At 33.4% G+C, this 27,365-nt stretch overlaps 1 pseudogene; it reads right to left on the minus strand.

The window, feature by feature from the left end:
- Positions 1–3,098: 3,098 nt before the first annotated feature.
- LOC149573195 (26S proteasome non-ATPase regulatory subunit 7 homolog A pseudogene) overlaps positions 3,099–27,365 on the minus strand; it is a 92,955-nt pseudogene continuing 68,688 nt past the window's right edge.

Raw genomic sequence — 27,365 nt, forward strand, 5'->3', positions numbered from 1 at the left:
GTGTTGACCAGTTATAGGACGTCTACTAGAGGCTTGGGGGTTATGATTGTGATGTCGTGATGATGTCTTATTTTTGATCTTTATAAACTCAACCATGGATATGTGATGGAATGCTCTATGAGATGTTTGTAATTACTGATTGTTATAGTTGAGATTCTTATGAATGAGACACTTGAGCTAATCATTTTTGAGTCATCGATCAGTTGTCCTTGGGTTACTTTCTAGTCACCATGATGGGACTGAAATGTTGATTTATTTCTTGATGATGTCATGTTGTGACATTTTTTGACTCAACCATTTTGGAGTCTTTGATCAGTATGATTTTGAGATATTCTTGGTTTCTTGTTGAGAACCAATGGATATTGTGATTCATATTGGAGATTATATTTATGAAGTTTATTTTGTATGGGAGAACCATCTTATTATTAGGTTGCTTGTTAAGGAACCAAGTTTGATCTTTATGAGTGTTGTGGTATGGGACACAAATGTGGATTTATGTGCTTAGGAGAGGTTGTCTAGGTACATGACTATGGGAGTGGCTTGCATAGGGGTCCGGGGCCCAAAGTGGTTAGTACCAAGGTAACCTAATGCAAGTTATGTAATAAGTGATAATCTAGTAATTAAAATTTATGGGGGGAAAATACACTAAAAAGATAAGTTAGAGTTATTGAACCACCCATGCCTTGAGTGCTTGTATAGACTAAGGATGGGATGAGTGCCTTGTCTTCTTGAGAGGGCTCTTGGTTTCCACATGTGTCACATTGAGGGTCTAAGGTTTAGAGTAACCAGTCTAGGGTAACTCAACGCTTGAGGGTTCGTGGTCTAATGAGGGACCAGTCCAGGGTAACTCAAGCAACCATGTGATGACACTCCCTAGTATGTAGCTTGAGTCTCCTCTATAGATTTTGTGTACCTCTGGTGGTGTACTTATTGTTGTGCCTCTGGGATTAGATGTCATATTTGTGATTGAAACCTTTGAGTTAGTATACTTTTAGGATTCCTGGACTTAAAGAGTATTGTGCTATGTGATTTTGACAACCTGTTTGGGACTTGAGATTATCTCCTTAGCATGGTGGGAGTGGACCACTTAGGTTCCACGTGGTCGGGTGGTAGTGTTTTTTCACTCTTATCATTTGAGATCCGTTTGAGGCACCGTGGCTAGAGCATTCTTGGTTGGTATTTATCTTCATTCTATTCTTGGATCATTATGATAGATGATATACCTTATGATGGATGTATTTATTGGTATGTTTCTTATATTGATGATTTGCATATGTTAGATGATGTTACTTTATGCTTTACTTTGCATGTTAGTAGGATGTTTTAGGAGTGACATTCCTACTTTGTTAATATCGATGATCTCTTCGGTACTTTGGAATGTTATGCACAAAGGGATGGCTAGGATCCACGATGGTCTAATGATGCTAATTATGGTTGGGAGGAACCGTGCACTTAGTTATTTATGTTTTTGATATATGGTTATCTTTTATGATGGATGTTTATATCTTTTGTGATGATGTATCATGTATGGTTTTATTTATGTTATTGCATCATGGATTAGAGTTAGTATGATGATGTACTTTCTTTACATGGATGTTTATTCTTTTAAGCCTCTCATACCTTGTGACATGTACAGTGGATAATTGGGCTAAACTAAAATGTAAATTTCAAAAAGGACACTTCTATATTGTTTAAGAACTTTGGATGTATCATTGCTAAGGATGTAATGATAGATGAATAGTTAGTTTAGATGTAATTCAACATTAAGGGATCTTTAAAGAATGTAACTGTTATGTATGTTATGTTTACTTTTATTTGAATTGTTGCTATTGCTTCTGTTACTATGTATAAGTTGTGAATGGTTTATATTTCATGTTTAAAAAAAAAATTGTTTGGCAAACTTAGTGATATTTTAGATTATTTCTTTGGATCCCTTGGCGGGCATTACACATTGATAAAAGATTGTGATGAAGAGGAATTCTTGTATAATGTTGTATCAATCTAGGTAAAAAAAAATATATATGTGGGAGAGGAAGAGAAGAATGTAGAACTAAAGAATGAAATTAATTACTTCAATTTTCTAGTAGAGCATAAATAAATAAAACACAAAAAATCTCTTTATTTTATTCTATGTTTGATTTGGTAGTTTGAAATGGCCTTTCTAAGTTTAGACGTCAAAATTTCATTATAAATTGTAATTTAATAGAGTTTTCATTTGACCAAGAAACTCCATGCATTCAATTTACAAGGGAATCCATGTTCATTAGTCTAAGACTCAAGTCTAACGTTAACTGTATTGAATGTGTTGAACATTTGAGCAAATACAAGCTTATAGCGCACAAAATACCTAGGGAAGATTGCAACATGAACACAAACAATAGTTGTAGTTTTTTAGCCTTAATTAGAAATGGTTCCTCAAATTCTTTGCCCATGCTTATAAATGTTATAGGGAAACAATTTTATTTTGAGGTCATTGTTGGAATGACAAGAATTTTTTTAACTCAGTTGAATTGTAGAGAATTATAGCATTTTTTGGAAGGACATGGTTGTCTCACCTATGATTATTGTTAATATATTTATATTTTCATTTATGGATAGAAGAAAGAGACCATCTCTTCTTTGATTATATGTCATGGTACCTAGGTCTATCAACTTCCTCATGAATTATCTACCCATCTAATCAATTCTCACAAAAAAAATTCATAGATTAGTTTGGCTTTATATACTCTAATAGAAGAATGTACTCTCATTGACTTATAAAACTCTAAGTGATTAACATCATGCATAAAGATTTTTCCCCAAAATAAAAGCATTTTTATGGATAGGTGTATCATATGACTTATCACTTCTTATTACCTCAAATCTTGGATTTCTACTTCCAAATATTTGAATAGGTGGAATATCTATTGGAATAGAAATCAATTGGTGCATACTTCTATCTTAACATACACCTATATTAAGAAAATAACATGTGAGCACACAAAATATATTTATAGGCCCATGCATTTTGAGATATAATAGGCAAGCTATGGAAAGAATCCAACTACAAGTTGTATTCCTAATAATATATAGTCACTTATAACCATGAGTAAATCTCTCTAATGTAGTAGTTTTTTTGAAGATGATGAGTCTACAAGCTTTCCATGTTCCTTGTTAAATATCTTGTTGTTTCTGGTATTATGCATATAAATGACACTTTGAATAATAGACAACACAAATAACTAGCATCATATCAATTTTTTTCATTTCAATAGCCTTTAGTAGCTCATTAACATTCATGTTCAGAAGTAGATTGAATGCATCCTATAGATTGTACAAAATGTTATGGTCAAATGGAAGTCTTTGATCAACCACAAGATCCAAATGTTTGTGCACCTCTCTTAGTCAAGTATCTAAATCTTTTAGGGTTGTCAATTTTCCTCTAAGCTTTGTTATAAGTGTGCTAATAGTAGAATCCCTGATATCACTTAACAAATGCCCTACACCTATTTACTCAACTCCATAAGCCACAATTTATTATTGCACATGTACAAATACCTTTTGGATTTTCTAAGTTGCATTCTCTTTAACTTTTTCAACAACATAGTAGGCCTTATTGGGGATCCCTAAATTTAATTTTTATTTGTGCACATTTTCTAGGTTACCCCAATTTGGATGCAAAAAACATCATATCAAAATAACTTGAAATAAAGTACTAAAATTTATAGGATCCTATGGATCTTTGAAAATTATAGAGGATTCATAATTTGAGTACTCATACACTATTGAAAGTATATGTTGAAGGACTTGATTGTATGTTTATAATTAAGGTATTGCAAGTGATTCATATGTCAACTTGTAAGCTAGAATAGACCAAATTGAATAAAGGATTAGTAATTATAGTATGACTGAAACTTATGCCTTCATTAAATTTTCACTAAAATTAAATAACTACAATGCACGTAAACTATAAATATAACCCACAACAAGCTTATTTATTTCATATTTACAAGAAAAATATCACAATACAAGAAAGATACAAATTTTTGTAACACTTAATTTATTTCAAGAATATATATGAACTTGGAAAGTATGAGTAAGGGTGTTGATAACCACCAGAGATAATCATGGTCACCAAACTCTATCTCAGCTTAGCTATGGATGCAAATAATTGTATTAAAACTCTATAATAAGAAAAAATTAGCCAATTAATTGAGGTGTAGGCTCGATGCTGAAGTGGCCCTTTATAATTCAAAACTATTGACTTTTTTATAGTTCTATTAGTTGACAATGTAGGTTATCAATAAGAAGTATAGCCTAGTCAATGAACTAATGCCTTCACAAATGATGATGATGATGACAAATAACATCCAACCTTCAAGTTCATGGAAATCTTTATTTCCCCTTTTTCTACTAAGAAAAATAACCATGTAGAAATATTCTTAGCCAATAAAGACCCATGGATCATTTTTGGCAATTGTAACCCCCCTTTCTTCGGTACCATGAGCCAATTTTTAGCTATGTTATTGAGAGTCTAACACATTGATCTCTATCATAAAAAATCAAGCACTCATAACCTATAAAGTTGAGACTGCTCAAAAGGTGAGCATCTCAAACTCTTAAAGTTACAAATATTGAAATTATAAGCATTCTTAACCTCTTTTTGAAATTGCAGATAATTATCCATTAAAGAAAGTGGGGAGGGGAAAACTAAATTAATGCATCTGACATGAAATTGAACTCTATAGTCTTTGCTTGCATCCTCTAGCAATGATGATGAAAATGCATTTGAATGACTTTAATGCTAGTAGAATATACACTCAATAAAGTCTTCTATTTCCAACATGAAAAGTATGTAGGCATAGATAATGTTAATGTGTTAGGATCAACCATGAACATAAATAAAAATTACATGCAAATATAAACAATATCAAAAAATAATAAATTACACATAATAGAACACAAGACATAAAGATTTGACATGGTTCACCTAATCCCTTGGCTATGTCTACCAACATCAAGTCTAGTCTTATTATTATCCAATGATTATAATCTATAATCCCATATGACTCAATACCATACCACTGCAAGAAGCTATCCTATCATCATACATTATGAAATCCCCAACCCTAAGCCATTTTATTAAAGCATTTTTTCACTTACAAAATTAGGGATAGAATAAATTATCCACTAGAAAAAATAATAGTTGATGCCTTTTACAATATCCCAAGACCCTGCAAGGGGCATTGCCCCTTGACCTTGTCTTGGATGTACTACCAAAAAACCCCCATAATAATAATCTAGGGGAAAATTGTGCTAGATAATGTGAGATAAACTAACCTCTAAGTCTAATTAGGCTCAACATCACAACAATCTCCCACTTGGAGACTGATCATAGCACTATTACAACTTGTAGCTCCCACTAGAATAGAAAACCACCTTGGACTCTACTATTCTTTTATTCTATTTAGTCTAGAAGATCAACCAAAGTTGAAGAGGGATTCAGCTTCTCCCTTTTACTACCTTGGTAAACATATATACTAAATTATCATCTATATGTATCTTCTCTTTCTTTAACTGTCCATCATCCAAATCTATCCGAATGAAATAGTACCACAACTATATGTGCTTTGTTTTTTTAATGTAGGGAAGAATTATTTGTAAGATGAATGACACTTTGGCTACCTATAAACAAATAATTATCCCTATGTAGGTGTCCCAATTCTTCCATGAAGAACTAAAGCCATATCATCTCCTTAGTTGCCTTTTTAGCAACAACATACTCTACCTCTGTAGTGGATAAAACATTAACCTTTTGTAATTGAGAAATTCAACTCACTATTGTCCCACAAATAGTAAATACATAACCTATAGTACTCTGCTTAGTATCAATATCCCCTACCAAATCTTAGTCAACATATCCTTGTAAATCAATAGTAGAGCCCCCAAACTATAAACACTTACTGGATGTTCCTCTCAAATATCTTAGAATCCATTTAATTAAAGTCCAATGTGCAATCCTTGGATGACTCATATACCTACTAACACGTGTCATTACATGTGCAATATTTGGCCTAGTACATACCATAGCATGCATTAAATTTCTATTAGATGAAGCATAAGGTAACTTGTACATCTTAGTCTCCTCTTCTAGTGTCTTTGGACACATCTCCTTAGTCAATTTTAAATGACCAGGTAAAGGTGTGCTAAGAACTTTAGCATTCTCCATAGAGAAATGTTTAACCACCTTCTCAATATAATTAGCCTAGAATAATGTCAAGTTTTTTTGTTCTTCCTATCTCTACAAATTTTCATACCAAGTATTCATTTTGTTTCCCCAAAATTCTTCATAGCAAATAAGTGTGCTAACAGTTCTTTTAATCCCTTAATGTGATCCATGTTAGATCCAACTACAAGCATATCATCAACATATAAACATAAGATAGTGTAGTTGTCATCATCTAACCTCTTTAAATAAACACAATGGTTAGAATGACATTGAGTATAACTATGCTCATTCATGAAACTATCAAATTGAAGATATGATTTTTGAGGTTCTTACTTTAAGCGATATAAACTTTTCTTCAAACTGCACACTTAGTTCTCCTTATGTTTGACCTCAAATCCCTATGGTTGTACCATATATATTTCTTCATCTAGATGACCATGAAGAAAGGTTATATATACATCAAGCTATTCCAAATGTAAATCTTCAATAGCCACAATACTTAAAACAATATGAATAGAATTCATTTTGACAATAGGAGAAAACATCTCATCGAAATCAATGCCCTTTTTCTAATAAAATCCTTTTACAACTAACCTAGTTTTAAATATTTTCTTTCCTCCATCCTCTTCTTTTAGATTGTAAACCCACTTATTTTGTAAATCCATTTTACCTGTAGGAAACTTACATAAATCTCAAATCTAATGTTTTAGCAAGGGGTCCATTTCTTCTATCATTGTAGTCTCCCACTAAATCTTTGTGTCCACCTATACAACTTCATCATAGCATTCAAGTTCACTAGCATCTATTAATAAATAGAATACAAAGAGGGAAAAATATTTCTAGAGGTTTACTTAGCCTTGTTGACCATCTAACATTCACTGGGGTGTGTGGTATTTGTTTTTGTAGACCATAAGGGACTATTGGAATATAATATTTTGGAAAATTGTCCAATACTAAATAATCATTTTCTTTCTTCTCATGCTACTACAATAGATCTTTGTACAAAACTTTCTCATTGAATATGATATCCCTTCTTCTTACATTTTTAAGATTTTCAAAATCTCAAAGCGTATAACCAAATTCATCAATTTCATATCTGACAAATACACATTTCTTTGACTTAGCTTCCATCTTGGTTCCATTTTAAGAATCTATATGTGCAAATGCTTCACAACCAAAGGAATAACTCACCTTCTTACTAGTTCATGCTTCCTTTGGAATACCACAACCCAAAGGAGTAGAGGGACCTTTATTGTTCAAATATACAACAATATTGACAACCTCAACCATATGTTTAAGGACAGACCAACATGCAACCCTATACTCCTTGCACATTCCATTATTATACTGCTCATATGTTCAACCAATCTATTTTCCTATGGAGTCTCTGGAATAGTTTTCTATCTATGAATACCATTAGAGGAACAATAATATTTAAATTATTTATTGCAATACTCACCACCATTATCTTATCTAAGACATTTTATCTTTTTACCAGTCTCATCCTCAACCAAGCATTTCCATTTCTTAAAAGTTTGATATATATAATATTTTTTCCTAAGAAAATAAAAATATACTTTTTTGGTTGCATCATCAATGAATGTAACATAATAATGAGATCCACCAAGGGAAGATGCCTAAGCTGGTCCCCATACATCTATATGCACAAGATCTAATTTATCATCTTTAATTTCATTCCCACTCTTCATGAACCTAACTCTTTTTTTTTTTTTTTTTTCATACACAAATTTCACAAAAATCCATGTTGACACATTTCAAACCTAGTAAGACTTTGTTTGAATGAAGTAATTTCATACCTTTCTCACTCATGTACCCAATTTTGTAGTGCCATATTGTGTATCAGAATCTACTGTAATAGTTTGTCTTCTTGCTCAACTACAACAATTGTTCCTAGTTCTCTGAAATAATTAAAGTGGAAGGAAGAGTATGACCTATACAAAGATATAAGGTGCCTACTTTCACACATTTTTTGACTACAAAAAAACCTTTTGAAACCTTCCAATTTTTATTATTAAAAGTAATTGTGCAACCCTCATCACCTAGTTGCCCCATTGAAATTAAATTCTCATTCAACCTTGGAACATGGCTTACCTCTTTTAGTAGCTAATGATTCCCATTCTGCAACTTAATCTTAGTTTCCCCTTTCTAGTAATCTAATAAGGTTCGTTATCCCCCAAATAAACAAGCCCAAAATCCCCTTGGACATAATCAATAAAATAAGCACTATGGCAAGTAGTATGAAATGAAGCCCTAGAATCTAAAAGTCATGAATCATCAACACTTTCTAAGAAAAGAAGCAAAGAATCCTCTTTATATTTTCTACTTACCACATTTTCCACCTTATTTCCATGTTGTTTGTCTCCTTCATTTTTCTTTCGAGTCCAATAATTGTTATTCTTATGCCCCAGTTTTCTATAGTACCAACAATCTCTTAGTCCTCTTGATTGAGAACTCTTTCCCTTTGATTTTCCTCTTGATTTCCCACAAATTCTAGATTTTTTTCCTCTTTCAATCATTCTACCTCTACTTTATGCATTCAAAACACTTCCTGTGTAGATCCACCTGATCTTTTATTATGAGTTTACTCACTCAGAATAACACCAATCACATCATTAAATTTTAGGATATTAGATCACAAAAAAATACTCACAATCATTATCAATCTATTCTAGCTTTCAGGCAAAGAATACAAAATCAAGAGAGCCCTAATTTCTTCATCAGATTTGACATTTACAGAAGGTAGATGCCTCATAACTATATTAAACTCATTTAAATCATCTGTAAAGGATCCACCTTTTTCCATCTTCATATTAAATAAATGCTTCATGAGAAATACCTTGTTTGAATTGGAGGGCTTTTCATATAGTTTTGCTAGCATTTGCTTCAACTCTTCTATCATCTTATATTTTGTAATATTAAATGTCACTGATTGTGCTAGGCATAAACAAATACTTCCAAGTACCTTAGAATTTGCCACTCCTTATATGTCATAGCGGTTAGTTTCTTGGTTTTTCCTTGTAATAGACACCATAAATCCTTATGACAAAGACAGTCCTCCATTTGCATCTTTCATATTTGAAAGTTTCACTCATTAAAATTCTCAACCTTTAGCTTATCCTCATTTTCCATTGCTCCCACTCAACCGTGAGACCTTGCAGAGGATAGCTGAAAAAAAATGACACCTCACTTTGATACCACTTGCTTTGAAATTAAAAGTGACCAAAAACAAGGGGTTCAACCCTTATCACTTGTTAAGATCAACCACAGACATAAATAATAATTACATGCAAATATAATTAATATCTGAAAATAATAAATCACACAGAAGAGAACAAAAGGCGCAAAGATTTAACATGGTTCACCCAATCCCTAGGCTATGTCCACCAATAGAAAGTTCAATATTATTATTATCCTATGATTACAATCTGTAATCCCTTACATCTCAATACCACCACAAGAAGCTACAATCTCATCATACATTATGAAATCCCTAATCACACCAAACAAAGTGAGAGAAATTAACCTCTTAGTCTGATTAGGCTCCACATCAAAACATAGTATTTTATGTACAATAAAATGTCACCTCATGCAGCTATTTAGTTGAAAAAATGCTCCATATGCCTTGGCACACATAATGGACACAGAGACAAAGATCATGAAAGGCAGTTACAAGATTTCTTTCCTCAAATGCAATGAATTGAAAATTATTGCAATAAATGTGCATAAAAATATGGAAGGTATAGGGATAGTTTAACTAAATGGTGTTGTGAGTCCTTCTCATGGAATTCCATAGCAACTTGAAATTTTTAAGGAAAATATGATCGGTATGTTCAAAGGTAAACTTGACAACATTGTACCAAGATTCTCCCAGCCTGAGCTAATGCAAACAACTTGAAAAAAATGTATGGATGATGTGAAGAATAATTCATAGATTAAAAAGATAACTTAGAATGCTCTTATTTCTCATAAAAATCTTACACAATTTTTTTTTGAGGTATTTAACCAACTGATTCAAATAGTAAACAAACTAAATGTTGCAATTTTCTCTAATTTTACATCCTTTAAATTAGTTATTAGAAAAATATTTTCATTCCTAGCTCACTGAACAATAGACTATATGAAATTCCCTTACTATATAACTTCAATAATATTAAGTTGTAGACTCTCTTGAATTAAAAATCAACTAGAGTTGATTGGATTACCTTGATATTCCTTATTTCTATGACTTTCTTCCATGTAGTTCTTACTTATTTCTTGTATATGTATTTCATCAAATAGATTATGACTCACTAGTTACAACATAGTCAATGCCATCTATTGGAAGCCAATTTTCATACTCCACAAATCATTGTCAACAAACTCACAATCAATGTCTCTTTAATTCCAAATTGCAAAACCCCAACCAATCTTAAGCCTACATTGAAAACTCTTTCACATAAAATAATTGACATTCTCAAATCACAATTACTTTCCAAATGAGTAGTCCCAAATCTGAATATGGGATCGATTCGAATCAAAGATCAAAGAAATAAACGGGTGAAAATGATTCTTCAACCTATTTCAATAACATCAAAACTATCATTCAATTTTGAACTAATATGAAATTGACCATATCCTTATTCACATATTTTTTTAAAAGTCAACCACCAACCGTAATGCATTAAACATGACCAAGCATCCAATTAATCACATGATATAGATATATGGATAAGAAAAATGAATCTTGTATTTTGGGTTGTGCTTAGTAATTTAGGAACCATTTACCAATTTAGTTCAAATGTATGGAAGTTGATTCACGAGTAATGATAAACACAATTGATCAACAAAACAAAAACTTTGCTATGGAAAATTAGCTATATCAAAGCCCAAAACCATTAACCAAAATTGCATTATCCAAACTATCGATTCATGAATTAGTTTCATGCAAAAGAAATAGCTACTTCTTAGATTTAATTGGCATAATGAATTTCTTTAATTTCATTCAAAATTCCACCCCAATTGAGCTGATACCAAACTCAAGTTCTAAATCTAGACCCAATGTATATTCTGCTCCTCTATTCCCATCAAAATAAATAAAGAGCCAACACATAGGATACTTGGATCAAATTTTACTTAAATTGGTTTCTCAAAAATTGGAATAATTGATTATATTGAAGCTTTTTATTTCACAATAAATGGCAAGGACAAAATGAGAATATGCAGCCAATTTTTGCACTATAAACATGTGAAAATGAGTTTTTCTTTATAAATCAAGAACAACCCACTATCATGAGACATATGTTGGAAATATGGAAGTAGTAACTGAGGGGGGGGGGGGGGGGGGGGAGTGAGTGGCGGGGGGGTGGTGGTGAATCAGTTACCACTAAAATAAATCCCAGATCCCTTAGATGTTAACAATAAAATTTAGATTGAGAAAACTGATTACTGTTGTTACTCGATAAACACACATAAAATGTTGTCACTCGATAAATATAGAGTGTGAATTACTATTGGTAGATCTTAAAACATTAATAGTAATTAAATTTCAAGCATAAGAGAAATAACATGAACACATGAGACACTAAGATTTAATGTGGAAACCCAATTTGGGAAAAACCACCAATGTAACTAGTTACTATTTTTCACTCTTCTGAAGTGATCCCTATTAGGAGCCAACCCTATTAAAGGTTACAAAAAAAATTGTTAGCTATGACCCTATTAGAGGATTTAATCACCCTAGTAGGAGTGGCCTTGCAAGAGTTCTTAAAAAAATTTAATGGAATTTCCACCTTGTTAGAGGATTTACAACCGGCTGTTAAACCAACTCTGTCAAGAGATTTAAATCACTGCTACAATGGTTAGAGAGTAACAATAAAATGACCTGATTGTGATGCAATTGAATTGCTGAATCCATATCTCTTTTTTGCTTAAACTTGATCCTTCCTGATTGAATATTACTTTTTTGCTCCATAAGGATACCTACTTATCCTTTAAGTTCACTCCCTCTCTTTTCTTTTCAATTCAATCAACACACTTGCATACACACTAGAAATCTCAACTTGACCTTTTATTTATACATTTCAAATTGTCAAGTCGGCCCAAATAATAACCAATATTCATCATCATAGTCAACTATAATCAATAAATAAAGTAATTAAGCTTCATAAGACAAAATAAGAAAAATCCTTCATAAGCCAACCCTGCTCGATAATAACTAACTTTGGAATGATTTCCTATGTTAACCAATAGAAGCTTAGTTAACACTGTGAACTTGTAGAAATTCTTTGGCAAATGAGTGAACTTGGTGAATACTAACTCTGTCCAACTTTCCCTTTGTTAACCAAGTTAGCTCTATTAACACTCTTTTTTGCCTCAATTCCTTCAATGCCCAAGTGAGCTCGGTAGAGACTATCATCTATTGAGAGTAAACCTGTGAATGCTCAGTAGACAAGGAAAACTATCTTCACTGACCAAGTGAGCTCAGTAAACATTTTCTATCAATTGATATGACATTTGTGTAATATCAAAGACAATACACAATTAATCAATTATATCCAACAATCTCCCTCTTTGACATTGATGGCAACACAACATGTCATAGCACAATGAAATTTTGAAAATAAGACTCCCTTTGATAGAAAGTTTCTCCCTCTTTGATTTTACACAAGAACTTCTTCTTTATGATGTATTCTCCCTTTGCATAACTTGTTTTCAAACTTCTCCCTTTACAAAATTTTAGAAAGATAAAGATATGATAGTAAAATTCTCCCTCTTTGACAACACATGCCAAAGACAACACATGACGAATTTGTATCAATGTACCTTGTGCACTAATTCATATGCAATATTCTCTTGATTATGTTGCATCAACTGATTGATCTTTAGCTTGGTTCTGGTTGATGCATCACTAAACTTTATTTAGTGAGCTTCAGATAGGGGAATGTCCCCTAACTTACCTCTTAGATACAAGAATGTATCCTTAGGTAATGGCTTGGTGAATATGTCTGCAATTTATTCTTTTGTATGGACATATTTCAATGTAATTTCTTTGTCTTGCACCAATTCTTTGACAAAGTGATATTTTATAGCAATGTGCTTTGTTTTGGAATGCATCACTGGGTTTTTTGATATGTTAATTACATTGGTGTTATCACAATACATGACTACGGGGTCTTTGATTTCAACCTTCATTCCTTCCAACAATTGTTTGAACCAAACAATGTTAGAACAATTCACTACTACTACTACATACTCTACTTTTGTTGTGGATTGGGATGTGCATATTTGTTTCTTGCTTGTCCAAGATACCAACTTTTTACCAAGAAAGAAAGCTCCACCACTTGTGCTTTTTTTGTCATTAAGATTTCCTACCCAATCAGCATCAATAAATACCTTTAGGTATAGGTTTCCTCCAATTTTGTACCATAAATCATAGTCTTCAGTACCTTTCAGATATCTCAAGATTCCTTTGATTACCATCATGTGATTTTCTCTGGGTTTAGCTAAGAATCTTGCCACTATTCCAACTGCTAAGGCAATATTAGGCCTTGTGTGAACTACATACAGTAATTTTCCAACCATTATTATGTATAAGGTTTAATCTACTTCTTTGGAGTCATCATCTTTGGTAAAATTGAGTCCAGTACATATGGGGATACCAACTGGTTTTGAATCTTCCATACCAAACTTCTGGAGTATTTCTTTTATATACTTGGATTGAGTGATATAGATACCACTTTTTTTCTATTGTATCTGCAATCCAACAAAGAATTTTATTTTACCAAACATGGACATCTCAAACTCTTTGTTCATTTTTTCTAAAAATGCTTTGCATAGGTCATCATTTCTTGTAAATAGAGTATCATCCACAAATATCTTTGTCAACACAAATTTGTTATCTGGTCCTTCCTTGATTTACAAACTATTGTTATCATTTGTCCTCTAAAAACCAATCTGTATCAAGTAGTTATGTAGTCTTTCATACCAGGCTCTAGGAGCTTGTTTGAGACCATACAGAGCTTTGTGTAATTTATAGACCATATCCGTTTTATCAGGATCAAAAAAACCTTCTGCCTGTTCAATGTGGACTTCTTCATCAAGAATTCCATTAAATAATGTAGATTTAACATTCATTTGATATACTTTGAATCCTTTGTGAATTTCATATGCAAGTATGGTCCTAACACCTTCTAATCTTGCAACATGGGAAAAAGCCTCACCGTAATCAATTCTTTCTTCTTGAGAATAGCATTTACACACTAAATCTAGCTTTGTTTCTTGATACTTGTCCATCTTCATTCAACTTATTTCTGAATACCCATTTTGTTCCAATCACATTTTTATCTTTAGGCCTAGGAACAAGAGTCCAAGTTTTGTTCTTTTCTATCTTTTCTATTTCTTTTTTCATTTCCTTAATCCAACTTTCATTTTCTATAGCATCCTTAACACTTCTAGGTTTAAAATCAAAAAGTAAACATGTACCTTTCAATTTGCTTCTTGTCATAGTACCTTCTAATTTATCTCCAATAATCTAATCAGGTGCATGATGCCTTCTGACATATTTGGCCAATGTAGGTTATTTACATTTTGAATGAATTTTGTTATTTTCATTTTGAATTTCAACTTTAGGCTTAGATAGTTCAAACTCAATAGGCATAGGCTTGGTAGCTTTAGAATGTGACTTGGGTCCTTATGACTCAGTTTGTACTTCTTGCAACTTGGTAGCTATGAAAGACTTAGGAGGTGAAGTCTCCTTATTGTTAGATATGCCTGGCAATGTATCACGTTCAAAGTAAACAAATCTTTCGTAGTCTTCTGGTTCCCTTTTTCTTTCTTCTTCAGTCTTTTCTACAAACTCATCAATTCTCACATGTGCACTTTCTATGATTTTACGAGTAGACAAATTCAAACATTTGTATGCCTTACTTTTGTAGGAATATCCTAAGTATATACCTTCATCACCTTTCAAATCAAACTTGCCTTTTCTAGACTCTTTCAAGATATAACATTTACTACCAAATACTTTCAGGTAACTTACATTGGGTTTGTAGCCATACCATAATTCATAGAGAGTTTTATGTGAGTCCTTATTCAACTGTACTTGGTTCAAAGTATGAACTATAGTGTTGATGGCTTCCTTCTAGTATTTGATAGCAACATTCTTTTCAATCATTAGAGTCCTTGCACAATCCATAATGTATCTATTTCTTCTTTTAGCTATTCCATTCTGCTTAGGAGTGCCAGGGGTTGATATTTGCCTTTTAATTCCTCTTTCAATGCAAATATTATTGAATTCATTGGAGATGAATTTAGTACCTTTGTCTGATCTTAAGCATTTCAATCTTTTTCCTATTTCTTTTTCTACTCTTGCTAGATACCATTTGAATTTCTCAAATGCTTCTAACTTTTCTCTAAGATACATAATAGTCATCAACAAAAAGAATAAATAATTTTTCTCCACTATAACTATCTACTCCAATAGTTCCACATAAGTTAGTATGCACAATTTCCAAGCCATCCTCAGATTGATATTTTTTGCTCTTAAAACTAGTCTTTCCCATTTTGCCAATCTGACAATTTTTGCATAAACCAACATCTAGTTTCTTCAAACTAGGGATACCTCCAACTTTTTTGAATTTTCTTATCTTGACCATATTATCAAAGTTTACATGACATAATCTTCTATGCCATAACCAAATTTCTTTCATTTGAACAATAAAACATGAGCAATCACCAAGATCAATATAAAATAGGTTACCTCTTGTTTGTTTTCCTGATCCAATTAGATTCCCTTTGTCATCCAGTAGTCTTACCTTGCCATGCTTTAATTCTTCCTTGAATCCAATATTGATTAGTTGTGCTACACTTAGTAGGTTATGTTTCAGTCCTTCAACCCAATAGGCATTGTTACATACAAGTTCATTGGTTAATGATATGTGACCTTTCCCTTTTATGCAATAAGGTTCATTATTTCCAAACCTTACACTACCTCCATCATAGTGTTCAAAGTGTTCAAATTTTGTGTTGTCTCCAGTCATGTGATGTGAACATCCATTATCTATGATTCATGTGTCATTTTTACTAACATGAGAGATAAGTACCATCTTATCTTCTTCTTCATTAGATTCATCTTTTATAGCAATGTACACTATTTCATCTTCACTGTTATCAAAATCTTTAGCCATAAAACAAGTCTTCTTACCTTTGTCTTTGAAGGATTTTTGACTTTTGAATTCCTTCTTTCTTTTCTACTTGTGGATCTTCTTCTCATCCTTTTTTTCTCTATTTGGGCACCTAGTAGCAATATGACCAATTTCTTCACATGAAAAGTAGATTAAAGGAACTTTACCTTTGTACTTTCCTTTACCTCTAGAATATTTCTTTGCAAGTAAAGCTTCAACAACTTCAAGGTCACTATCAAAAATTTCCTCTATTTCCTCTTCACTTTTTGACTGAATGTCCTTTGTTTTCTTGCCTTTTTTTTTGAGTGAAAGTTTAGCTTCAAATGCAAAGTAAACATTTTTGGAAGCTAGAACATAATTGTTAAAGTTTTCTAGCTCAAAAGTTGTCAATCTTCCTACTAAGGCATCCAAACTTAACTTGTGATTTGAATCACACCTCTTTTCTTGAATAGAAAATACTCTAATTGCATAGATAGGAAGCAATATTCTAAGAACTTTACTTACAATAGTTTCTTCCTTGATTTATCCTCCAGAAGCTCTGATTGCACTGACACTAGCTTTGATTCTTTCCACATATTTGGCAACATTTTCATCTTCTCTCATTCTCATCTGGTCAAACTATTCTCTAAGGCTTTATGCTTTGGCTCTCCTTACATTGTCATCACCACCATAGATATCCTTTAGCTTGTTCCACTTATCAAAATTAGTTTTACATTTTTTGATCTCATCAAATTCATCACAGCTAAGAGCAGATGCAATATCAAACATCATGATGTTATGGTTCTTTTTCTTAGCAAGATCTCCAACAGATAATGTACCAGTAGGAGTTTTATATTCTTCATCAAGGTATTTGTAGCTTGACTCACTAATGGTGGCTAGATGAAGTCTCATGAGTGCCTTCCATGCGGAAAAGTTGTCTCTGTTTAGTTTTGGAAACTCTCTCTTGTAAGACATCTTGATCTTTAGCTTAGGTCCTCGAAACCTTTCCTACAAGCACCAAAATATCTGATACAAATTGTTGGATATATGGAAGGAGTAACTGAGAGGGTGGGGTGAATTAGTTACCACTAAAATAAATCTCAGATCCCTTAGATGTCAACAATAAAATTTAAATTGAGAAAACTGATTACTGTTGTTATGTGATAAACACACAGAAAATGTTGTCACTCAGTAAATACAAAGTGTGAATTACTTTTGGCAGATCTTAAAACATTAATAGTATTTAACTTATAAGCATAAGAGAAATAACATGAACACATGAGACACCAGGATCTAATGTGGTAACTAGTTATTGTTTTTCACTCTTCTGAAGTGAGCCCTATTAGGAGCCAACCCTATTAAAGGTTACAAAACACACTATTAGGTGTGACCATGTTAGAGGATTTAATCACCCTACTAGGAGTGGCCTTTCAAGAAGTCTTAAAATAATACAATGGAATTTCCACCTTGTTAGAGGATTTACAACTGGTTGTTAAACCAACTATGTCAAGAGATTTTAGATCACTGCTACAATGGTTAGAGAGTAACAATGAAATGACCTAATTGTGATGCAACTAAATTGCTGAAACCAGATCTCTTTTTTGCTTAAACTTGATCCTTCCTGATTGAATATTACTTTTCTACTCTGCAAGGATACTTGCTTATCCTTCAAGTTCACTCCCTCTCTTTTCTTTTCAATTCAATCAACACACTTGCACACACACTAGAAATCTCAACTTGACCTTTTATTTATACCTTCCAAATTGTCAAGTCAGCCCAAATAATAACCAATGTTCATCATCATAGTTAGCTAGAATCAATACATAAAGTAATTAAGCTTCATAAGCCAAAATAAGAAAAGTCCTTGGTAAGCTAACCCTTCTCAGTAGAAACTAACTTTGCAATGATTTCCTATGTTAACCAATAGAAACTTGGTTAACACTGCAGACATGCAGAAATCCTTTGGCAATTGAGTGAACTCGGTGAATACTAACTCTGTCCAACTTTCCCTTCATTAACTAAGTGACCTTTGAGTGAGCTTAGTTAACACTCTTTTATGCCTCAATTCCTTTGATGCCCAAGTGAGCTTGGTAGACATTATCATATGTTGAGAGTAAACTTGTGAATGCTCAGTAGAGAAGGAAAACTATCTTCATTGACCAAGTGAGCTTGGTAAGCATTTTCTATCAATTGATATGACATTTGTGTAACATCAAAGACAACACACAATTAATCAATTGTATCCAACAATATATTAACCAATGACTAAATCTAATTCTTGCATATCAAATTATGCAACTCTAATTTAACAAATTAATTTAGCAAATTGATTTTTATTAAAAATATTACAAAAATTATTCATAAAGATTGATTAATCAAATTAAATGCATAAACTAACATTTATGTTGGCATAAAATCATGGATAAGAAATAAAAATAAAACTCTATTTATTATTTCAATCTCTCTTCTACATATTGAGCTTTCCCATTGAGAGATCAATTTCTCATCTCTGTTGTTACCATAATCTTACTCTAAGATGCTCAAAAAAATATTTTTAAAACAAACCTATATTCTATTGCCCTAATCTGGTGGTTAAAAGAACTACCAAAACTACTTAACCAATTAGCATTATTACTCTAATTTCCTTTGTTTACTACATTGAAAAAATGTATTTTCTAAATTTTAATAATTTCCAATATATTATCTTATAAGTAGATTATCAACCATATAATGCCCAACTTTGTAAAAAAAACATTGTAACTTGACAAAGCTTGTTTACTAGTGTTTTGATATCACTCTACTACTCTGCACCAATGGACATCCCTCAAAGCATAATTGTAATGCCCCACCTAGAGATCCTTGGAACAAGGATAAATAAAAGCCAAAACATTTTTTTTAAAGCATGGAATTTAAAAGCATCAACTTGCAACTAATCATAAGATCACCACAGAAGACTTAACCAACCAATCCAAGTAATAAACAAATCTCCAAGTCACACTAAAATCCTAAAATGACAAAGCTACTAAGGCCACCAACACATTCGAATTCAAAAGACCCCAAATTCAAAAAGTCAAACAAAAAAGTTTAGGAAATCATAAAGGGTAGCCAAGTCCCCTCTCAAAAAGTTTTAGTCAAGTGAGAAAGTTCCTACTAATCACCCGAGAAGTTTTTCTCACAAACCCGTGTGACATTTTTCAATATAGTCATGCAATATTTCTCACTATAGCCAAGCAATACTTTCACACAACCATGTGATACTTGTCCAGTATCTTATGATATTTATCACCACTACCATGTGATACTTTCAAGGGTCACATAATAGAGTTGTCATTAGCCGTACGATACCCTTCCAGTATCATATGATAGAACTTAACACTATCGTGCAATACTTTCTAGTATCATACAACAAAACTCCTTAAGGCCTCCAATACTTTATCAATATCACCCAATGCTAAAGCATTATCACCAAGGAAAGTAGAGAAACATTCCAACAAACATTCTAAGGGAAAGGATAGAGTTAGAACCTTCACATTGGGAAGTACTAGATCTAAAAACTTGAGGCATGGACACTCAAAAGCATGAGACACCAGATAGAAATAAAAATATCCATCTAATCCATAACAGTATATGAAAAACATGCAAAAAGCAACATCGCAATATACATAAACAACTAAACTTGCGCATGGTTCCTCCCAACCATAATAGTATCATGAGACCTCAAAGGCCCTAGCCATCCCTCATGTGTAACTTCCCAAACTACCAACTAGAAAGTCAGAGTTGTCTTATGAGGGCATCACTACTATAATGTAATACCATCATAAGAACAAGAAGATTTAACATGCTAATCCAAAAAAGCATATATACTCCAACTTATAGTGAATCACATCATCTAACCATATTCTAAAACATCATAATAAAGGAATGCATAAACAAAACTAACATCATCTAAACATGATATCCAAGCATCCCAATTAAAGCATAAATCACAAGGAAACATACTCTGAAAACTTGAATATACCAAGTGAAACATCAAGCATTGATCACAACTAGAAATAGACCATCTTTGTACACCTATCCCCAACAGTAGTATAGGTAGCTACACCTCCCAACCATGTGGAGCTCATGGGCCCACTTCTGCCATGCTGATGGAGATAGTGATCCAACCACAAACACACATCAAGAAAATGTCCATGCCTAACACTCACATTAGATAGTAAAGAGGATTGCAACCAAGATCATAAGAAAATGCAAGTACAATAAGTCTTGGTCAGACACTCTATCTGTCAACTATGTAGGGACTCGATGGAGGATAAGTCAATTGGCATCAAGTATCCTAAGCTAGTATTTTGTGGAATCAAAACCTCCCTAGTAAGAACATCACACTATGTCCTTAGGTTAGTTGTGGGTGCTCACAATTAAGTGTCCCCAGGTCAACTCTGAGTGCTCACATTTTTATTATCTTATATTTATTACCTAGTAATTTATTTAATTATCACTTGCTTGGAACTCCTTCATGCCAACCTGGGAATCAATCACCAAGGTTGCAAGAGAAGCCCCTCCATGGTACTACCCTCAATGAGTGGTTGTAGGAAATGCATATTCCCAACCCAACCCTAATGGATATAACTCCATTGATAACAATTGGGAGATTAGGCCTTTCAAGCACCCAATAAATGCATATGTACATGCTCATGTGTGGGCACACCAATGTCACAAAGATCATAAAAATAAGGGTTGGATGAGAACATAAGAAAAATAACACTCAACCAAATACAAGAATGGGAGTACAAATGTGAAACACATCCCAATGCAATCTAAAAGCATAATAGTGGTCAAATTGACATCCTATGGATAATCCAAATCCATGACCAACACCATGCTAAGAAAACCTAAGAAAACTAGGCAACATGCAAATCGATGTGAAAACCTCAAAAAAATCCAACAATAATGAAAACCAATCAAAAGAAAACCCATTCAACCAAATAATGAATGAGCCATAGAAATCCAATAAAAATTGGGTTCAAACATCTATGTAAAAATAGCCAGCATAATGGTGCAAAACCCCAAATCGCCATCCCAACAATTAGGAAAATGCTCATACCTAACCAATCAGGCAGAGCTAGTGATAAAAAATGAAGGGGAACAATAATTATCAACCTCCTAACAATCAACTAGTGAAAAAGTGCCCACTAGTCACTTGAGAAAGTTTTCTCACAAGCCCATGTAACACTTTTAACTATAGCATGCAATATTTCTCACTATAGTTAGGTGATACTCTCATATAGCCATGTGATACTCATCTAGTATCATACAACATTTCTCACCACTACTGTGTGATACTTTCAGGAATTGTGTGATAGAGTTGGCTATAGTCATGTGATACTCTTCAAGTATCATATGATATAACTTAACACTATCATGTGATACTTTCCATTATCATATGGCAAAACTCCTTAAGGCATGCAATACTTTATCAATATTGCACAATGCTAGAGCATTGTTGCCCAAGAATGCAAAGAAACATTATGAGAATAATTCTAAGGGAAAGGATAGAGTTAGAACCATCAAACTGAAGAGTACCAGATCCACAAAATCAAGGCATGGATACTTGAAAGTATGAGAAACCAGACAAAAACACAACTATCCATCTAATCCATAGTAGCATAAAAAATATATGGGAAAAGAAACATTGCAATGTACATAAATAATTAAACTCATGTGTGGTTCCTCCCAATAGTAATAGCATCATGAGACCTCAAAGGTCGTAGCAATCCTGCCCATGTAACATCCCAAACTGCCAACTAGATAGTCAGAGCTATCTTATGAGGACATCACTACTACAATTTAATAACATCATAAGAACAAGAAGATCTAACATGCTAATCTGACAAAGCATATATAGTCCAACTCTTAGTGAGTCACATCATCTAAATAAAGGAATGCATCAATGAAACTAACATCAACTAAACATGATATCCGAGCATTCCAATTAAAGAATAAATCAAAAGAAAACATACTCCTATAACTTGAATATAACAAGTGAAACATTAAGCATTGGTCGCAACTAGAAATAGAATATCTTTATACATTAGTCCCTAGTAGTGATATAGGTAGCTACGCCTCCCAACCATGTAGAGCCTGTAGGCCCACTCCCATCATGCTAATGGTGATAGTGATCTAACCACAAACATACATAAAGAAAACATCCATGGCTAACATTCATGCTAGATAGTAAAGAGGATTGCAACCAAGATCATGATACAATGAAAGTACAATAGGTCTTGGTCAAACAATCTATGGGTCAACTATGTAGGAACTTGATGGAGGGTAAGTTTCTTAGCATCAATTAGTCCAAGATAGTATTGTGTGGAATCAAAACCTCCCTAGGAAGTGCATAACATTATGTCCTCAGCCAGATTTGGGTGCTCACAACTAAGTGTCCTTAGGTTAACTCTGAGTGCTCAATTTTTCATTAACTTATATAGACTACCCAGGTAATTTATTTAATTATCACTTGTTTATAACTCCTTGATGCCAACATGGGAATTAGTCACCAACATTGCAAGAGAAGCCCCTCCATGGTGCTACCCTACATACCCGTGATCATTACAAGATGAGTTCTTGTAGGGAATGCATATTCCCAATGCAACCCTAATGGACATAACTCCACTGATAACAACTAGGAGATTGGGCCTCACAAGCACTTGAAAAATGCATGTGCATTTGCTCATGTGTAGGCACACCAACATCATGAAGATCATAAAAATAGGGGTTGGATAAGAACACAAGCAAAATAACACTCAACCAAATACAAGATTGGGAGTATGGATGTAGAACACATCCCAATGCAACATAAAATGCAAGAGTGGTTAGATTGACATCCTACAGATAATCCAAATCCATGACCAAAACTATGCCAAGACAACCTAAGAAAATTGGCTAGCATGCAAATCAAGGCAAATACCTTTAAAAAGTAGTGTTGATGAAAATCAATGAAAATAAAACCCATTCAACCCAATGATGAATGAGCCATAGAAATTCAATAAAAATAAAGTTCAAACATTGTATGCAGACAACATAATGGTGTGAAACACCCATTCCAAAAATCAAGAAAATTCTCATACCCGACCAACTAGGCAAAGCTATCAATCAAAAATAGAGAAGGAACACTAGTTCTCAACCTCCTAACAATCAGCTAGCAAAAATGGAAGTAGAAATAGAGCTGAAATAGGAAAATGGGAGAGCCCTACCTAATAGCCCAAAGGGAAAAAATGAGATTTTTAACAATTAAATAAATAACTTACAAAAGCTGCCAAAAATCATAGTAATCCAAGGTCTCCCCAAGTTCAATCCAATGAGACCAATCTCATGAAAATCCCATGCTCGTAGCTCCTATAGTGAATAGAAACAAAATCCTACATTATAGGATTTGTAAATTTCTCTCAAATTTCTTATTTTAGAAAGTGAGAAGTGAGGAATAAAATTCCTCTTTGGATACTTCTTCACTTTTTGAGTGAATAATGGATTAGGATAAATAAGAAGGTCACCTAGTTAAACCCTAAATCAACCCAAACAAAAATTGGTTATTCCAAGTAATTGGAATTCATCGATAGAAAAGTTGTTGGGAATCAAACTAAATTAAATAAAGCCCAAAATTCCCTTAAACCAAAATCACATAATTTTTTACTAACTTTTGTGACAATGTGAACCTCTAAATGCATAGACGTGCTCATGGGTCTAGTGACATAATGCAAATGAGTGCAAATTTATTAAATCACTGAACGGTTTAATTTTAATAATTAAATAGGATACATCAACCATATAGGGATGAAATTGGTTAAATATGAATAGCTGAATTACTAACTCCATGTGACACTGCTAGGGACATAAATCCTACACACTAAAACACATGATCAAGTGAAATTTCATATAATAACATAGCCCAAGAAATAAATAAATTAAATCACCTAATTTAACCATTTATTTAATTGTAGTGAAATAATCTATTTACATCACTCACTTTTGCATAAAACATCACAAAGAAAGAATGAGGTAAATAACCATAGCATCAAATCCAACTTATAAACATAGTCAAAGGATATGTCCAAATACCGGATAACCAAATGTCATCATAAAACATATTTTCATCTCAAAAAGGCATCATCATGTGGATATGATCAAATAAACAACATAGTAATCTAGCATCTATGATACTAGAAATCAAAGAATAACACAAGACCATTAGGTCATCTCAAATATAAAAATAACATGAGTAACAAGTATCTCTTGGATCAAAATATTTAATAAAGTATAGACTAAAAACACAAGAGGAACTACATCCTCTACCACTAGGCATAGGCTTACTCTTGGAAGCCTACAAAAACATAAGGGTACAAATATCTCAATCATGTAGCATCTTCCCAGGTAGCAGAAGTCACATCGCTCAAGTCTCATTAGACCCTTACCTTCTTTATGTCAAAACCTCTCAAAGTTAGCCTTTGATGCTGAAAGATATGAATGGGCTCTAAATAAATTTACACATCCTCCACCTACAAAGGATCCCAATCAAGAACTTGGGTCACATTGGGAATATACTACCTCAAAATAGAAACATGGAAGACATCATGAGTGTGCAATAGGCTAGGTGGCAATACTAGTCGATAAGAAACAAGACTACTCCTCTCAAGGATCTCAAATGGTTTGAAAAGAAGTGGTGCCAACTTAGAGCCATTCCCATAATAGATGGGGCTTTTCCTTAGATACACTCTCAAAAACACCCTATCATCAACTAAAAAGTGACAATCCACCCTATGGGCATCTACATACTTCTTTTGCCTATCTTGAGAAATAACCAAATGCTCTCTAATACTAAAAACTTGCTACTCTATATCATGAAGCATCTCTAGACCTAGAAGCATTTGGTCCTCCAAATGATCTCAACTCAAATGGGTACGACACGGTCTACCATATAAGGCCTAAAAAGGTGACAGCCATGTAATGCCCCACCCGAAGATCCTTGGAACAAGGATTCAATATAAGCCAAGATATTTTTTTTTACAAGTATGAATGCACATGACAACATCATACATGGATCACAAAGATGGCAATGGAAGACTTCACCACAATCCCGCCAACCACTGGATCTCTGAACTCCACTACCAAAATGACACACACAAACAAAAGCCAACAACAACCATGCACAAGATGAGTGCTCAAAGAAATGACCATTCAATAGAAATATAAAAGCAACACCATAGAGTTGAAGAACATCGAAGAGGGTATCCAAATCAACTCTCAAAAAGTTTGGATCAAGTTGAAAAGTGCCCTCTACTGGCCCGTGCAAGTTTTTAAAAAACCCATGCGATACTTTAATACAACACTAAAAAGTATTGCGTGACATTTCTTAAAAAGGAGGGTGACTCTTTTAGAGTTTGAGTGATATTTTTCTCAAGTGCGTGCAATACTTTTAGGGTATTGTACAACATTTCTCCAAAGGAGGTGTGATACTTTCCAGTATCGCACGACATTTCTCCAAGAGGCATGCGATACTTTTTAGAATTGTATGACACAATTTCTATGGGCATGCAATACATTTTTATGTCGCACCATGCTGATAAAATGTCACCCATAGAAACAAAAAAACACTTAAGGAAAACACAAAAGGGAAAAATCAGAGAAAAATTGAGTTTAGAACCTCCACACTAGGGAGTATCGGATCCACAAAGATTGAGAAGCGAACACTCGAGAGCATAATCAACAATATACCAAGGAACAAGGAAGATGAATGTCCATCCATCTAAACCCAAGCAGTAAATAACATATAGAAAGAAACATCGCAGTAAACATAAGAAACATCATAATGTATAGAGATAATATCACAATAACAAAACAACCAAATTAAGTATGCAGTTCCTCCCAACCGTCAATAGCATCATAAGACCATCATGGGCCCTAGCCATCCCCTGTGCATAACACACTCACACACATCAAGTAGCATACCATCAGTAACCTCATGCATATGTAGACAACAATAATTTCCATGCAATGGAACATTTAGATATCCATTAAATTAATACAATTTTTCACAAGCTTATGAAGCAATCAAATTGGGGACTTAAGCCATTAACCCAAGGATATAATGTAAACCTACTGCTTTGTAATGATTCACAATAACACTCATTTTTCAATGAAAGGAACCATTTCATTAGTATAATGACATAAAAAAGAATAAAAAATAAGATTCATCTATCTACTTACAACAAGGAGAAAATAGGGAAACCATGCACCTTTCTCCACAAGGAGAAATGAAGAGACACTCAAAGCCAACACATGGACACCAATCAGTGGTTCCATCCAATAGGGTCACACACACACAACCAACCAAGAAGGCACACTGATTTTGCTAACAAAACCAGGAAGACTCACTTCCTTCTCCTTACACAAATCTAGTCACATCTACTAGACAAGCAAGTCCATCGCAAGTAGATACCAAAGCAACAAAGATCACGAGTTCTCACCAAGACACTAGAACTCACACAACACAACACCAACCACAAGGGCAACATAAACACAGAGATCCCAATGTTTGAACATGGGCTCTGATACTAGATGTAATGCCTCACCTAGAGATCCTTGGAACAAGGATTCAATATAAGCCAAGATATATATTTTTACAAGTATGAATACACATGACAACATCATATAGGGATCACAAAGATCGTAATGGAAGACTTCACCACAATCTCGACAACCAATGAATCTCTGAACACCACTAACAAATTGACACACACAAACAAAAGCCAACACCAACCATGCACAAGATGAGGGCTCAAAAAAAAGACCACTCAAAAAAAATCTAAAAGCAACACCATAGAGTTGAAGAACACCAAAGAGGGTATCCAAATCAACTCTCAAAAAGTTTGGATGAAGTCAAAAATTGCCCACTGCAAGCTCGCGCAATTTTTTACAAAACCTGTACGATACTTTAATACAACACT

Source organism: Cupressus sempervirens, chromosome 2 (genome assembly GCF_028749045.1).
Source record: "Cupressus sempervirens isolate cs-2001-9-10 chromosome 2, ASM2874904v1, whole genome shotgun sequence".
Taxonomy (NCBI): domain Eukaryota; kingdom Viridiplantae; phylum Streptophyta; class Pinopsida; order Cupressales; family Cupressaceae; genus Cupressus; species Cupressus sempervirens.